Source organism: Pyrgilauda ruficollis, unplaced genomic scaffold, assembly GCF_017590135.1.
Source record: "Pyrgilauda ruficollis isolate IOZ18807 unplaced genomic scaffold, ASM1759013v1 scaffold79, whole genome shotgun sequence".
NCBI classification, from domain to species: domain Eukaryota; kingdom Metazoa; phylum Chordata; class Aves; order Passeriformes; family Passeridae; genus Pyrgilauda; species Pyrgilauda ruficollis.
Genome location: NW_024529821.1, coordinates 5,701,297 through 5,717,002, shown reverse-complemented (window position 1 = coordinate 5,717,002; position 15,706 = coordinate 5,701,297). Strand labels below are relative to the sequence as shown.

Here is a 15,706-nt window from a genome sequence, read left to right as displayed (position 1 = left end):
TTGGTAGAACCCCCAAAATAAGGAAGAAACTGATAAAGCCAACCCAGCAATTGTGATGAAATCAGCTCTGATGGGTAAAAGGTAATTCCAGCAGTGGCAGGTCATGACCAATGACTTACAGACCACTGACCCAAAAGAAGATAAATACTGAGCTAATTAGCATGAGAAATTAGGGAATCATTAATCGGTAGAAGATAGACCACTAAATAAGAGAACGATGTAACTTGCACCCAATGAACGTCAATATCTCATTTGCTAAATGTATAAATAGTGAAAAGTTTTGATAGTTGTGCTGCCTTTGTGAATTTACCACCCCGCCTCCTTTCTGTGCAGAAATGTAAATAAATCAAATACCTTGACTCAGTGTTGGATTGGCATCTTGTACACTGGGTGAAAGAACCCATTCTGGGACAACACTGGGATTTAATGTGTGCTCCCAGGCAAGCTCAGTCCCTCTGGTCCTCTCAGGCATCACTTCCTACCAGCACCTCAGCTCAGTGCAATAATGCCACTGGAAAAAGAGCTGAGAGGTAGGGGGGAAACAGTGTCTAATGTTACAATGTGTATCTGTTGCTCTAAAATGTTATTTAAGGGACGGAGAAGATTCTTATCTATATATTGTTGTATTCTTACTTATATCTCTATAATCTCTCTTTATGTCTCTTGGCCTTTAAAAGTCAGTCCCTGGGCAGAATGGCTACAGATCTTTCCTTGGTCTGGAACAGGTGTACATAGTTTTAGAAATTGATTTACGTGTACAGAAAGGTCCTTCACGAGAAGCAACCTTTATTGCTGCTTTTATATACCCTTTATTGTTACAGCTGTTGTGGTGGATCACTACAGCTCTTCTGGCATTTATTATATAATGTTACAAACCCCCCAAACTAGTGATAATACTCTGCTATTTGCTTGTAAACAGCATGTTCTGGGAGTTTATAAAAATAGTGTAAATGATGCCTTGGAGGGCTAGCTGGTCTGCTGAATTTTTATTAACCAGAATGAAACCAAAGATCACTCTAAGCTGTACTTTGTGTTTATAATTTACAGGTCTGATCTACTTGTCCTTTAATAATACAACTGCTCTAGTTGTGATAAAACAGCCCTATGTCAAGCCCAAATAAACACAGAAGAAAGCAGTGATTGGGAAAAGAGAGCTCATAGGAAAAAAAAAAAAAAAGAAAAAAAAAAGTTCCACATTGTTATGGAAAAGTTCAAGTAATATTTAAGGTTGTAGGCCTTATGCTTATCTTTTTTTTTTCTTTTTCCTTCAAGATGAATGGAGTTTGGTAGTGAAAGAAAGAAATGTATTTCAGTGTATACACTGAAATTTAAGTCTTGCAAGTTGTGCAATGACCAAGTGCAAAGGCCTGAGCTTAAAAAACCAGCTCCCAACGGCAGGTCATGACCAATGACTTACAGACCACTGACCCAAAAGAAGATAAATACTGAGCTAATTAGCATGAGAAATTAGGGAATCATTAATCGGTAGAAGATAGACCACTAAATAAGAGAACGATGTAACTTGCACCCAATGAACGTCAATATCTCATTTGCTAAATGTATAAATAGTGAAAAGTTTTGATAGTTGTGCTGCCTTTGTGAATTTACCACCCCGCCTCCTTTCTGTGCAGAAATGTAAATAAATCAAATACCTTGACTCAGTGTTGGATTGGCATCTTGTACACTGGGTGAAAGAACCCATTCTGGGACAACACTGGGATTTAATGTGTGCTCCCAGGCAAGCTCAGTCCCTCTGGTCCTCTCAGGCATCACTTCCTACCAGCACCTCAGCTCAGTGCAATAATGCCACTGGAAAAAGAGCTGAGAGGTAGGGGGGAAACAGTGTCTAATGTTACAATGTGTATCTGTTGCTCTAAAATGTTATTTGAGGGACGGAGAAGATTCTTATCTATATATTGTTGTATTCTTACTTATATCTCTATAACCTCTCTTTATGTCTCTTGGCCTTTAAAAGTCAGTCCCTGGGCAGAATGGCTACAGATCTTTCCTTGGTCTGGAACAGGTGTACATAGTTTTAGAAATTGATTTACGTGTACAGAAAGGTCCTTCACGAGAAGCAACCTTTATTGCTGCTTTTATATACCCTTTATTGTTACAGCTGTTGTGGTGGATCACTACAGCTCTTCTGGCATTTATTATATAATGTTACAAACCCCCCAAACTAGTGATAATACTCTGCTATTTGCTTGTAAACAGCATGTTCTGGGAGTTTATAAAAATAGTGTAAATGATGCCTTGGAGGGCTAGCTGGTCTGCTGAATTTTTATTAACCAGAATGAAACCAAAGATCACTCTAAGCTGTACTTTGTGTTTATAATTTACAGGTCTGATCTACTTGTCCTTTAATAATACAACTGCTCTAGTTGTGATAAAACAGCCCTATGTCAAGCCCAAATAAACACAGAAGAAAGCAGTGATTGGGAAAAGAGAGCTCATAGGAAAAAAAAAAAAAAAGAAAAAAAAAAGTTCCACATTGTTATGGAAAAGTTCAAGTAATATTTAAGGTTGTAGGCCTTATGCTTATCTTTTTTTTTTCTTTTTCCTTCAAGATGAATGGAGTTTGGTAGTGAAAGAAAGAAATGTATTTCAGTGTATACACTGAAATTTAAGTCTTGCAAGTTGTGCAATGACCAAGTGCAAAGGCCTGAGCTTAAAAAACCAGCTCCCAAACCAATGGGGAAAGACAAGTGTGTGGGACAGGCCCCAGTTATGCTTCTGGCTGTTTTCCTTTCCCAGTGTTGCTGTTTTTACAGCAATCAGACCCAAGGCTGTGCAGCTCTGCTACATCTGAGCTGATCTTGCACATGGGAGGGGTGCAGGTTGCAGAGCCTGTCAATGCACTTCACCTTGGCAAAATGTTATCAGGATGGTCCGGTTTGTTCCTGCAGCTTTTGTGTGGTTCCCCAAGAGCCTGTGCAGCTCTCTGTCAGCCCTGCTGTTCTACAGCTGTGCAGGGGCTGCCAGGCAGTTTGTGCTTCCCTGGAAAGCAGCTGTGGGCTATGGAACCACAGGACAAGGTGGCAGCTTTCTTTAGCCCTAGGGCTGCCAAAAGAAAAGAGATCTCACTATTCCAGATGTCTGTGATTGCTGGTCTTTTGACCACACATTAGAGGATAATGCTCAGAAAATACACCTAGCACCCAGCCTTGGGAAAAGGCTTCTAAGACAGGAATAGCAAATCCTTAGAAAGTCCAGTACTAGAAGTGGGAATGAGGTTATTCACCAAAGGACAGATTTTAATGGATGTGAATGTTGTGCTTTGTCTTCCAAACCCCTCAGAAAGTGCCATAGTAGAAAAAAAGATTCCTGCTTCTTTCTGAGCTGGAGCAACAAAAATATGTCAAGTCTCCCACAGCCCCCTGGGATCATCAGCCTGTTCAGGAAGTGCTGAATGATAAAAACAAGTGTTTTATTTATGGAAGCCTCAGCTTAATTTTTATTCCAGTATATCAGTGCTGCAAGGTACTCCAGAAGAAGCACCTTGATTTGCTCTAACCTTATTCACACAGAACAAAAATTCCTGGAAAATGCTTTTTTGACAGCTGCACCCAGAGAGACTGCAAAAGGTGAGTGCAGTAATGTCCCAGCTGGAGGAGTAGAGTATTTCTGTGGGAACAGCCTCTGAGGAACATGGAAGGTCTTATCAGCTCTATTGTGCAATCTGAGTGGAGATTTGTGGTAAAGCCCATGGCCACAGTGCTGAGAGAGGCAGGAACTCTGAAAACTTACTGGTTCTTGTCATCAGCCAGTCCAAACTTCAGGCCTGAATTACACCTTGCTGCTGAAATGACAGCCTGGAGGGCCAGCTAACTCCAACAACTATTTTCTGCTTTCCCTTTTACAGTTTTGGCTTCTTTTTTTTTTTTTTTTTCCCCTTAAACAATATCTGTTGTAAAAAGAGCTGTTGAGCCTTTGTAATATTTGTCTGACCCCTTCATGTGTGGTAAAAGCCAATACTGCTAAACATTTCATCACTAAATAGTTTTCAAAGTCTCCTTTGGTTATCACACTCTTAAGAGGTGTCCTCTGATAACTTTTTCTTTTCCAAACTGTCTCCAAAACTCAGCCTCCCACAGCCTCAGTGAGCTGGAGTTTGGTGCTCAGGGCTGGCACAAAGAGCTCTCACAAAGGCACAGCTGGAGCAAGTGTGATATCTACAACAACACAGCAAGGCACACTGTGGGCCATGGAATATCATCCTATTGCAGAGTTTAAATTTCTGCTGAAGAGCCACAGCTTCTGTCAGCCATGGAGGTTGTTTCAGCTTGATGTGATAAAGACATATTTAAAAATCTTTTTGTCCTAACTGGGTATCCTTTGAGGACTTTTTTTTTTTTTTTTTTGTAGTAAAAAGGTTTTTAAATGTCTTGGAATCTTTGTTTCCTGTTTTGTCTTGTAAAGTAAGTCTGGGCATATTAAAGGCATAGTTAACTTTGTCCCTGTTACTACATTTAATAACTTAAAACCCCCTATGCAGGTGGAGAACAGTTGTAAACCCAACTCTGCATTCCCCCTTAGAAACAAACAGCTCATTTTTGTTTAAAATGTGTGTGTGCAGCTGTGGAGAGCAGCGACACAGCCCTGTGAGCACGACAGCTGTTAGCATGGAATCACAGACTGGTTTGGGTTGAAAGGTACCTTAGAGCTCATCTCATTCCGTGCCCTGCCATGGCCAGGGACACCTTCCACTAGACCAGGTTGCTCCAAGCCCTGTCCAACCTGCCCTTGAAGGATTTTTTCCTTACTGAGGCTTTACTCTTCTCCTTGGCTTCTTGAAACCCAGGATTACCCCTCTGAAACTCCCCACTGCATCAAGCCTGGTCTGTATTTATGTCTATTTTAGCATCCAGTCCTGCAAACACAAAGCCATGGACAACTTTGCGCACACAAAGCTGGTCTGCCAGATATGTTAGCAATGTACAAACTCACAGCATTTCCCACTGAGTGGCTTGTCTGTTCAGTATTTATCTCACTCTGTGCCACACTGGGAATTTAAGATCTAAATTGTCTTAAACAAAAGTTGCCATTTCAGAAGTAGGACCTCGACTTTTCCCTGTCAGAACAAAATATGTTGGTTATTTTTAATAATACAAGCCTTTCTCATGACTTTTGAGCTCTGTTAATTGCATGGTTTCAAAGCAACACCTCCTGGCGAGCCGTGGTATTGCTTGTGCAGGAAGAGATCTTCCTTGTGGGATGATACACACAAAGCAGGAATGCTGTGGAGTGATAGAGTCACAGGATGGTTCGAGCTGGAAGGCACCTCAAAGCCCATCTCATTCCAACCCCCCTGCCATGGGCAGGGACACTTTCCACTAGCCCAGGTTGCTCCATGCCCCATCCAACCTGACCTTGGACAATTCCAGAGACAGGGCAGCCACAGCTTCTCTGGGAAACTGTTCCCAGACTATCAGTGACCTGCAGCAAAAACCTTTCCTTGCTTAGTGTGCAAATCAGGGTGTGATGAATGTGGCTGTTCCAGCTTCTGCTGGGGGAGAAATAAAAGTTGGGAGCATGATCCAGAATTCTTTAAAATGAGAGCACACGTAAGCTCTCACTTAGTGCTGTCTGACATGTATTGCTGTGCTTTGCCTTTGTGTGTGTGTGTGTTTATATCACAGGTGCTGGTTTACATTGGACAATGTCACCACAAGCCATGGTGCAGGACTTTATCCATAAAAAAGCAAAGCAGCAAAGGATGCTTGATGTCATGTTTATAAATGGTGAATGCTAGTGCTCATCTTTGCCCTATTAATTTGCTCTCTTTTCCCTATCCCACCATAAAACTGTCTCTTTAAGCAGAAAATAGAAGTGTGAAGGGAAATTCGGAGCAGTTTCAGAAAAATTCCTTAGTGCTCCAAGGATCCCATTCCCTGAATGCTAAATCAACGTGGGTTTCCTTAGGAGCAACCAAGAATACTACAGAAGACTTGGGAACACCACAGGACAAAGAACAAGGTGACAGTGCCCTTGCTCTCAGCATTTCACGTGGTTCAAGGTGCTGTTGCGCTGTACTGACATCCCGTGGAACAATCCAACACCCTGGAACAACACGAGGAGCTGGACTGAAAGGCAGTAGGTGATGGCTGCAGAAGGCTGTGACCTAAATTTTCATATGCTTATAATAAAACCAACACAAGTGGCTGTAGAGAGATATTTCTGGAAGGAAACAGTAACATTGTCAATGAAAAAAGATACATGTAATCATGAATCAAAAAGATACATGTAATCAATATGTTTTTCTGTACTCCTTTCCAGATTCGTTGATGTAGCACTAAAGAAACTCTTTTGTGTCCAGCAGTAAACTACAGTGTTAAAAGTGCTGGTCAAAGCTTCACATCTTAATATCTAGTTTGGCCAGGCAAGGCTGTAACCGGGTGGTGCGAGAACTGGCAGGTAATATTAGAATACTGCAGCTGCTATCACCAAAACAGGGTAAACCTCAGATACCGTGTCGTAGTTTGGCCGCCCTTATCGCACTCAGCCACGAGTCCGGTGCTGGTCTGTCCGTGCCGGCCCACGCAGGTGATGCTGTCCCAATTCTCGGCAGCCTGCCCGGGCCAGCTGGCATTCCTGCACACATCCCGCCCGGCCTCCGGCCGTACGCGCGGTGCCCTGCCCCTCACGGGCACGGCCCGAGGCGCTATGGCTCCGGCCGTACGCGCGGTGCCCTGCCCCTCACGGGCACGGCCCGAGGCGCTATGGCTCCGGCCGTACGCGCGGGGCCCGGCCCCTCACGGGCACGGCCCGAGGCCGCCTCACGCCTTCCCGCCCAAAACCCCTGCGCGCGCCGCCGCGGGCCACGCCCATACGTCATTAGACCACGCCCATGCAGTACTAGATCACGCCCTCGTGCACGGACACCCCTGCCCTCAGACCCCGCCCACTCCCCTCATACCCACGCCTCCGACGCTCTCGCCCTCCATCAGACCCCGCCCACGCCCCTCAGGCCCCTCCCGTGCTCCTGCAGCTCTTGGCCACGCCCCGTCACCCCACCCACACCCCTCAGGCCCCGCCCCCGGTTTAAAGCCCACGCGCAGCCGGCGCGCTGCCGGAGGTGACGTTGCGGGTCCGGCGCGGGGCGGAGCCGGCTGGGGACGCGGAGCTGCGGGAGCGGGCTGCGCAGGGAACGGGAGCTCGGGGTACGGGCTGCGCTGGGAACGGGAGCTCGGGGTAAGGGCTGCGCTGGGAACGGGAGCTCGGGGTACGGGCTGCGCTGGGAACGGGAGCTCGGGGTACGGGCTGCGCTGGGAACGGGAGCTCGGGGTACGGGCTGCGCTGGGAACGGGAGCTCGGGGTACGGGCTGCGCTGGGAACGGGAGCTCGGGGTAAGGGCTGCGCAGGGAACGGGAGCTCGGGGTACGGGCTGCGCAGGGAACGGGAGCTCGGGGTACGGGCTGCGCAGGGAACGGAGGGTGCAGAGAGCGCGATGCTTAGGGAGCACCGTGTCCGAGTGAGGGAGCGCTGAGGGAATGATGTGCCCCAGGTACGGGGTGCTCAGGGAATGCGGTGTGCGGGTGACCGGAGTGCTCAGGGGTACGGGATGCTCGGGGAATGGCAGAGCAGCTGTGGCTACTCCAGCCATGGAAGTGTCCGAGGCCAGGTTGGATGGGGCTTGGAGCAACCTGGGATAGTGGAAAGTGTCCCTACCCATGGCTGAGGCTGGAATGAGGTGAGCTTTAAAAATCCAATCCAAACCATTCCTCTTTTTTCCTTGTAGGGAAGGGCACTGCCCTGGGCATAAGCTCGTACTGTGCCTCATTTTTGCTAAATGGATGGCAATTGGGTGTAACACCTGCAGGTGTATTGCAATGGAAATAAAACCTTTAGGTTAAACAGACAGGAGCCTGCCTTCTCTCTCCTTTGAGTCCTGTGGGAATTTTGCAGCTGGAAAGTGCTGAGACCTTGCTGTGACTTCACTTGCAGTTGTTCTTTTAACCTGTAGTTTTACTGCTTCAGGGGTAGGTTGTTCTTATTCTTGTTCTACTGATTTAATTCTTGAAGCAGAGCAGAAAAATAAAGGTAAATACTTTCTGCATTCACTCCAAGATGGAGTGGAGTCGTGATCTGATTGCTCCAAGGGGGCGTTTGAGGTGTGAAAGCTTGCATTTTTGTGGTAATTGTATGGATCTGGAAGCATGGAGTTTCAGGAACAGGTTTGATATTATATTACTGCTGGAAAGGGGAGCCCTGTGCACTTTTTTCCATCCCTCTGCTTGTCTGTTTTCGTTGCTCCTCAAGTGCAGGTGTGAGTGGTGGTGTGGTGGGCTGGATTCACGTGCCAAACCCAGTGGCAATTGGCACCACATGGAAATTGAATCCATGGAGCTGTGTGTCTGTGCATCCAACAGGGAGAGGCAGCCCACCCATTAGGCAGTGACAGGGATCAAAACCAGTTAAGCTGCTCCTGAACATGTTCCTTGAGGCTACAATTTGGTGGACAGTCCTGGTGTTTGTGATTTGGCTTTTTGGTGGTGTTTGTTGTTTTGTTTTGGATTTTTTTGGGATGAAAGCTGTGCATCACTCCTTATTTCCAGATGTTCCTAATATCCTCAGCCTCTTTCTTCCACTCTTTCCCAGCAGAAATATTTTTGTTTCCTGACAAAGTTTCCTTTTGGGTGCTGACCCAACTGGTGCCTGTGAAGGGTTAGAAATACAGAACTGGGGCATTTTTGGAATGCTGTCTGTGGTGATTTTCACCGGTAATTCCACGGGAATCGTTGCTACAACAGATGTTCTGGTTTAGAGAACAAAAACAGTTTTTGCTAAATGTAAAGGTGGGAGTGCTAACAACAAACAAAGAAATCACAGAGAACAGGTGGATAAAGAATTGAAACAGATGTAGGAAAGAAGGAATTATTCTCAGTTGCTCACTTTTGGCCTAAATTGTATGTTAACAGCTGTTTCTCACAGCAGAAAGCTCTCCAAAAAGATAAAAGGTGAGACTATTGGCAAAAAGCTATATCAGCTGCATGCAGAGAATTTTTTTTTACTATAAGCAGTTTTATTACCCTCATTAAGACTAGGAACAATTAACCTGGAAAAAAATCATTTTTGTTTATTGTGTTGTTTTAAGGTCTGTGTTAGTACAGCAGGTCATAATTAGTGGAGAATAAATGCTTCTCCTTGTAATGTGCAAGACATGTATAAGCCTTTGTGACATGGATTAATGGCTTATTTGCAATGTTAAAATACTACTTCTGGGACAAATGCTGAGTTTCCAGACCTTGGTGCAGTTTGATTTTAAATGCTTTTTGCTGTGTGGCTCTTGCCCCTGCCTTGAACCTGCCCTGCAGTGTACACCTCCCATTGTTTAGATCTCCTTTCCTGGAAGCATTTTCCCTTAGTTCCCTTATTAAAATTACTTATGCTGACTCTAACTGCTCTCCCTGTAGAATTTTTCTTTGCAAGTTCTCATGAAGAATATAACTTACAATTTTTTTTTGTTAGAAATGGCAGCATAAGTTTTAATAAATTACTGTATCCAGTATTCCAGGTGGGTCTCAGCAGTGCAGAGCTCAAGTTAAATATTGACTTGTGTAGAACTTTGGTCTTGAGCAATCCGTGCTGAAACTGCAGCTGGGAGAAAGGTGTTGTGGCAAAGATAATCACTTTAAACCACCCCCTGCCAAACTGAAGCCAATCTGGCTGTGGAGAGTGGTCCCAGAGGAGGCTCAGAAACCCCCCACAGTGTCCCCATGTCCAGGGCTGGGAGTCTGCATGATGTCAGGGGACAACCACATCTGTACCTGGTGGTATTGACAGCCCCAGGGTGTCTCTCTGTAGTGAAATTACCGGAATTTGGGGTCTCCTGGTGGTGCCATGTCTGGCGGTCTGTTCTAATCTTGCTCTTTTTTGTATTTAACCATCCCTTGAGCTGGAGGGAATATTGTGTGCCAGGAGCCCAGCTGGTAGGAGGTCTCTGCTCTGGGACCGTGGCTCCTGCTACAGAAGGCTCTTTGTGCTTTATTGACACGTGATCCCTAGGAAAAAAAATAAACATTTCTCATTCTTGCAGAGATTTGCTCTCAGATATGAACTAAGCAATAACTGTTTCAGCACTTTCAGCCTGCTCCATCCATCTTTCCTTGTCTTGTGGGCTTTTTTACAAAGTCTAAAATCTGCTTGCTGAACTTCATTGGAAATAGAATTCCTCTGGGACTGACAAGATAAATTTTGTTCTTGGTGATGTGGCATGTATCGTTCTTGACTGCTTTGCTGTGGGGAGCTCAGAAAGTGACACAGAGCTGTATATTAAAGAAAACTAATTTTTCTCTAGCTAAGAGGCTTTATAAGAGGTGGTAGGCATCTTAGATTTTATTTGCTTGTGGGGAACAGGAATCTCAAACTAATCAGAAGGTTTTAGCAAAAAAAAGAACATCCAGTCATCTATGGTGCTTTAGGTAAAAGAATTTTGCTATCCTTTAATAGTAAAATATTTTGAGTTGTTTATACCTGGGGGAATAAGATATTATATATCTGTGGTAAGTCTGTTTTCTGTCAGAATCTGGTTCTAGGAAGATTTTCCTCCTGTGTTATTGGAAGAAGGTTGGGTATGTCAAGTGCCAACTTTGTTTACTATAAACTGAGGTTTCGATGGAAAAAACATTTTGCTTTAGATACAGGATTGGATTGATGACTCCTGCTTTTTAACTTTATATTTTTGAAACCATTTCCTTAAGTGTGATGGGTGTGAACTGAAGAACCTGTAGAGTAAAAAGTGACTCGAGTTTTTAGCATTCCTGTCAACTTTCTCCACTCTGTGAATGCAGTGTAGCAGAGTGACTCACTGCCAGGTGTGTGGCACGGATGTGTGCCTGTCTGGTGTGACTGAGGTCAAGGTTTAGGCTGAGCTCCAGATGGTGGCCAGAGGATTACTTTGAGAGCTAATTACAAGGCTTCTTTGTGTAAGTCTGAATAGTTACATCACAAAGATATTCTTTAATGATTCATCAGGCAGTTTAGTGGGGGAATATCCCACACGTTCTTAACTTTCTGATGAGGTGTGTTTTGCCCTTAGCCTGCCTGGCTCATGTTGAGTGTACCCCAGCACTTGCAGGCTGTTTTAATGGGCATTCACTTGCTGACTCTGCCAGTGGGATCTCTGGCATCTCTGAACTCTGGATGTCTCTTTTTCTCTGCATGTGTGGCCTACATTTCTCCTCGCATGCACCTCTGGAGCAGGCGAGCTGCTGTGGTGTGGGCTGTGAGCAAAGGCCTCTGCCTGTGGTTTACTCAGGTGTGGACTCCTTGAGTGAGCAGAGGCTATTTTTGGAGTGCCCTCAGGGAGAAGGTGGTCAGGAATCCAACCTTGGAGCCGAGCAGAGGGGAGTGCAGCAGTGTCAGCTTTGGTCACTGTGCTGGGTCAGCTGCTGCTGGTGGTTCTGTCACAGAGGATCCTGTCTCCTGCAGAAGGGTGGTAGCGAGGTCACCCAACAGCAAAGTGCTGAGAAAACATTCATTTTACTCCCTTGGTTTGTTGCTGTTGCCAGGAAACACCTTGTCTGCATTTCAGAGACTTGTGAGTTTTGGTTGCTTCTATCTTAGCTCTACAGATCTGCCCTACAACTCATGGATAGAGGGCATTATCCCCAGCATCCATATCTCCAGATCAGTGTGCCAGTCTGTCTTGTGAGGTTCCATTTTCACTCTTAGCTGGTGCCACTACAGTTGTGACCTCTGGCCTGTGGCATGATGGCTCAGTGCTAAGGGGGATGAAATTTCCTTGCAATGTTATCCTTCCCTGTGTCTGGGCTACTCAGGTATCCCTCCAAGAGGAGTTTCCCACTGATGCTGTGTACCCAGTGCTGCTGCTGCCTTCAGGTCAGTCTGACACCTCCATGGTGGTGGAGGAAACAGAGTGCTGGGCTCTCATGCTGGTGGTGCCATGGACCTCAGCAGGTGGCAGATGGATGGCTGAGTTTTCATAGAATCATGTTTTCTACCTGCTTTCCTTAGAACCTGGACACTAAAGTTCACCATGTTGCTTGGTGGCATTGGGACACTACTTTGGGAATAGGAATGTTTAGCAGTTGCTTTAGCTGTAGGGTTGCTGGAAGGACTCCTGTGTCCCTGGGCACAGGTCCGTGTGTCATATACCTGACACAGAGCACTGTGGCCTTCCTGCCTCCCTTACAAACAGAGCTCTTCTTTAATGGGTTATTTACATTCCCCAAGGCGCAGTGTCCTGTAGTTCCAAAGTGCTTGTCTGTCTGTACTGGGAATAAATACTGATGCTGGTTAACTGATTTAGTGTGTTCTCATGGGTAGAGGTTCCTCCTGCAGCCTGGTGGGCAGAACAAGGGTGCTGGCTGTAAGCTACAAGTATTATTTTTGTGTTCAGTCATCCATTGCATGTTCCTGCGGGCAGGAGCTCTCTGGGCAGAGATAATCCAAACTGTTGATGTGCTCTGTGTAGTGCAATCAAGTTGAGGAGCTCAATGGACTGACCAGATGGGCAGTTGACAGAGCACATACCTGTGCAGAAGCTTGCTAGTGCTCAGAGCTTTAGGGAGTGTTTGCACAGTCATTTTTCCCTGTGTCTAGGGCCAGAGTGTACTGTCTGCAACAGAAAGTCATCATGATGTCTCTTTAGAGGTAAAAGGATTTGTATGGGTTTTCCTTTGCTTTGTCAGGGAATAGCTGACCTTGGTGCCAGCCATGAGCTGGCTGCTTTTCTGTGTTTCTGAACACACTGAAGCAGCAAAGATCAGTCCCCAGTGAGCAGGACCCTTTTCAGAACCCAGATTACCTTGAAGTCCCTCTTTGCCTTAATTTCCAAAATAATTCTCTTCTCCTTTAAAAAACCAAACCTAAGCCTTGGCTTCCTGGTTCATGGAGTGGGAGGCTATTGTGTGCCTGACCTCAACCTGGCTGCTGCTCAAGGTTCTGCAACATGTGATGCCTGGTGTTGCATCAGGTGATGGATGGGGGATTTTGTTCATCCCTCTTGGCCAAGGCATCCTTGAACCTTCTATTTTGAGAGGCCCATATGGTTGCAGGACTGAAGGAAACACAAACTTTAGTGTTGCATCCCATGTGCTGGTTCTGGGAGGCTGTTGACAATTACAAGAGCCCTCGCTTCTCCAGACTGTCACTGGAACCAGGAAAGGTGGTGGTAAAGAAACTGCTCAGCCTCTTTGAGCTCAATGAGCTCAGTGTTTTCTTTGGAGGTCACTTCATACTCCTTCATTTCCCTTCTTCCCCTATAAATCATGCGTTTTCCAAGGTTGTTCCCCAAGATTTAATTTCCTTCTTTTTGCTGAAACCTCACATCTCCAAGAAGGTGGTGCTAGACCACACTTATTTTTCCATAATTAGAGGATTAAATCTTCCAGACATTCTTTGAAGCCATTGAAAGAGCAAGGCTATTGCACCTGGAGGTACATTAGGGACTCTTAGGGGCTTGTTTATTCCCTGTGTGATGAGTGATACTTCTTGTCCTCCTTTCTCTCGGGTAACTCAGATTATGCTGATAGCATTAGTGAAGAACGATTCCAAGTCTGATGTCACTCTACAGCAAAACCTTGGAGGTTTGTTGAGACACTCACCAGGCACTGGGACTTTGCAGAGTAACCCAGGAATGAAACTGCATTTTGTGGAGGAAAATGTACTGAGAGTGGTGTGAGGGACTGATGCTTGTGCTTGAGAGAGCTGAAAGAAGGAGCTGCAAGCAGAGCTCTACACACACCTGCATGTGTGGAGTCACCTGAAGTTCAGGAGAGCAGCTTTTTAAGCACTTTTCTTTAATCCCTGTTGTCTGTATGACACTCTGCTCTTCCTTTTGTAGTTCTTCCAGCAGCAAGTTGACAAGGACTGTGAACTTGGGATATGTGTAAAACCTCTATACCTGTGAGCTTGCAAAGAGTCATGGGACTTGTCCTGCAGGTATTCCCAAAAGGAGAAAAACCCTTGGGGATACTTTGCATCTCCAGCAGTGAAGTGTGAAAGTGGAAGTGGACAGTAGATACTGAGCTGTAATTATTGGGAAGCAGGAGTCTTTTCTAGGCTAGTGGGAATGTTCAGAGTGTGACCTGAGTAATCTGAAAGAGTTGAAGGGTTTCACTGCCTTGAGCAACTTTGTGACCCTTAGACAGATGCTTCCAAAAGGAACAACATTGATAACGGGAACTGTGGGATGCGCCACGCTGAAATTTTATCTGCCTAAGTAGCTGCTAGTCCAATTCCATTAATGTTTGCATATTTAATAAACTTCTAATGTGGGATTTTAATGAGTTGGCAGTTATCTCTGAACACCCAGCAGCAGCAGCAGTCTCAGAGCTTAGGTGGCTCTCAAATGGAGATTTCTCTCACTTAGAAGGCATGTGGCCTTTCCTTGAGCAGTCAGCACTTGGCAGGCTCTGGAATACTTTGATTTGGTCTGTATTGATGTACATCAACAGTGAATTTTTAATTTGGATGGAGCCCTAGGGTTAAGTTTTTGGGGGAGGCATCGTTTTAGAAAGCTGGATGTAAGAGAAGTGACCTTGGTTAATCTCATAACACACCATGTAGCTACTCAGGATGTTTCTTGCTAGTGATCTAATTATTTTGGCTGTGAAATGGAACTGTCAGGGAAATTGCTTCTAATGTGGCATTTACTCATTTACACTCCCAGTGCTTTTGCTTTGCCTTTTCAGCCTAATTTTGCAAACATATGTCCAACTCCTCCTAGTCCCAAGCAGGGTAAGAAGTGCCCTGGTTGTGCTGCACAGTTGATGTCTATGGTGAGGAGAAGGAAGGTAATCTGTTATTGAGGGAATTGTAGCAAAATTCAGCAGAACAGTTCCGTGTTTATGCTTCAGAGATAAACCTGAGTTTAGTAAATATGTGTCAGTATGTCAAATGTAGCAGGCAAGGTGAAAAGGGACTTTTGATAACACAGTGTAATTCTCCGTTCAGGCACCAGCATGACTTTAAGGAAGTCCCTTGCGTGTTCCCAGTCTTCAGGATGAATTCTCAGTACGCTGCTGTGGATGGTAGTTGTGTAAGCTGTGAAGGTGGCCAGGGTGAGGAAATAATTCCTTACAGCCTCCTTTAAGATAAGACAACAGTAATTCAGTGACTGGATCATCAGATGGGTTTCAGGTGATCTTTCAGTGGGCTTGGTAAAAGCAGGAAAAATTTAATGTTTATCTGAGCTGTATTTTAAATTGAAGTTCTTTTTATATCTCCAGAACACCATTTTGGGAGGAACAGCAAAGAGAGTTAAGGGCAAAAACTGATGGACCGTTACATCTTCCGAAATGAGCCATTTCACACTTTCCTACTGGAAAATAACATGTCCTGAAGGTGAGTAGGTTTTGTATGTGACAGATGAGCTGCCTGATGTCTTGGGCCTTGACCAAAGGCAGATCCACCCTCATTCCAGCTTGGCCTGACACGGCCTGTCTGCACAACCCATGGAAACTTGCTTGTGAAAATGTGTATTTTATCACCAAGTGAAACAGGGAGGAAGCAAGGAATATTTTCCACTAGTGAATTCTCATTGATTTAGAAGCCTTTGAAAAAGCTGGAGTGCTTAGTGAAAGAGGTGAACCATTGGGGACACGGATATTTTCTGGTGAGTGGAGAAAATGTAGGTGTTTTATTTGCAACATGAGAAAGTTAAGCTTGTAAGACAAACTTTGGTTTAGTTTGGCAAGGGTATTAAATTACATAAGGCATTTTCAAGTTTTATTCCGAC

At 45.1% G+C, this 15,706-nt stretch overlaps 1 protein-coding gene across 4 annotated transcripts in view; it reads left to right on the top strand.

The window, feature by feature from the left end:
- Positions 1-7,098: 7,098 nt before the first annotated feature.
- The window catches only part of MAP3K13 (mitogen-activated protein kinase kinase kinase 13), a 72,020-nt gene continuing 63,412 nt past the window's right edge, over positions 7,099-15,706 (top strand). The window contains exons 1-2 of one of the 4 annotated variants that reach the window (XM_041487012.1): positions 7,099-7,194; positions 15,198-15,312. The gene's annotated coding sequence lies outside the window, so the exon portion shown is untranslated. Of the gene's footprint in view, positions 7,195-7,302; positions 7,350-7,392; positions 7,412-15,197; positions 15,313-15,706 lie in introns of those variants that run through there. The other 3 variants (XM_041487011.1, XM_041487013.1, XM_041487015.1) reach the window with 3 other exon arrangements.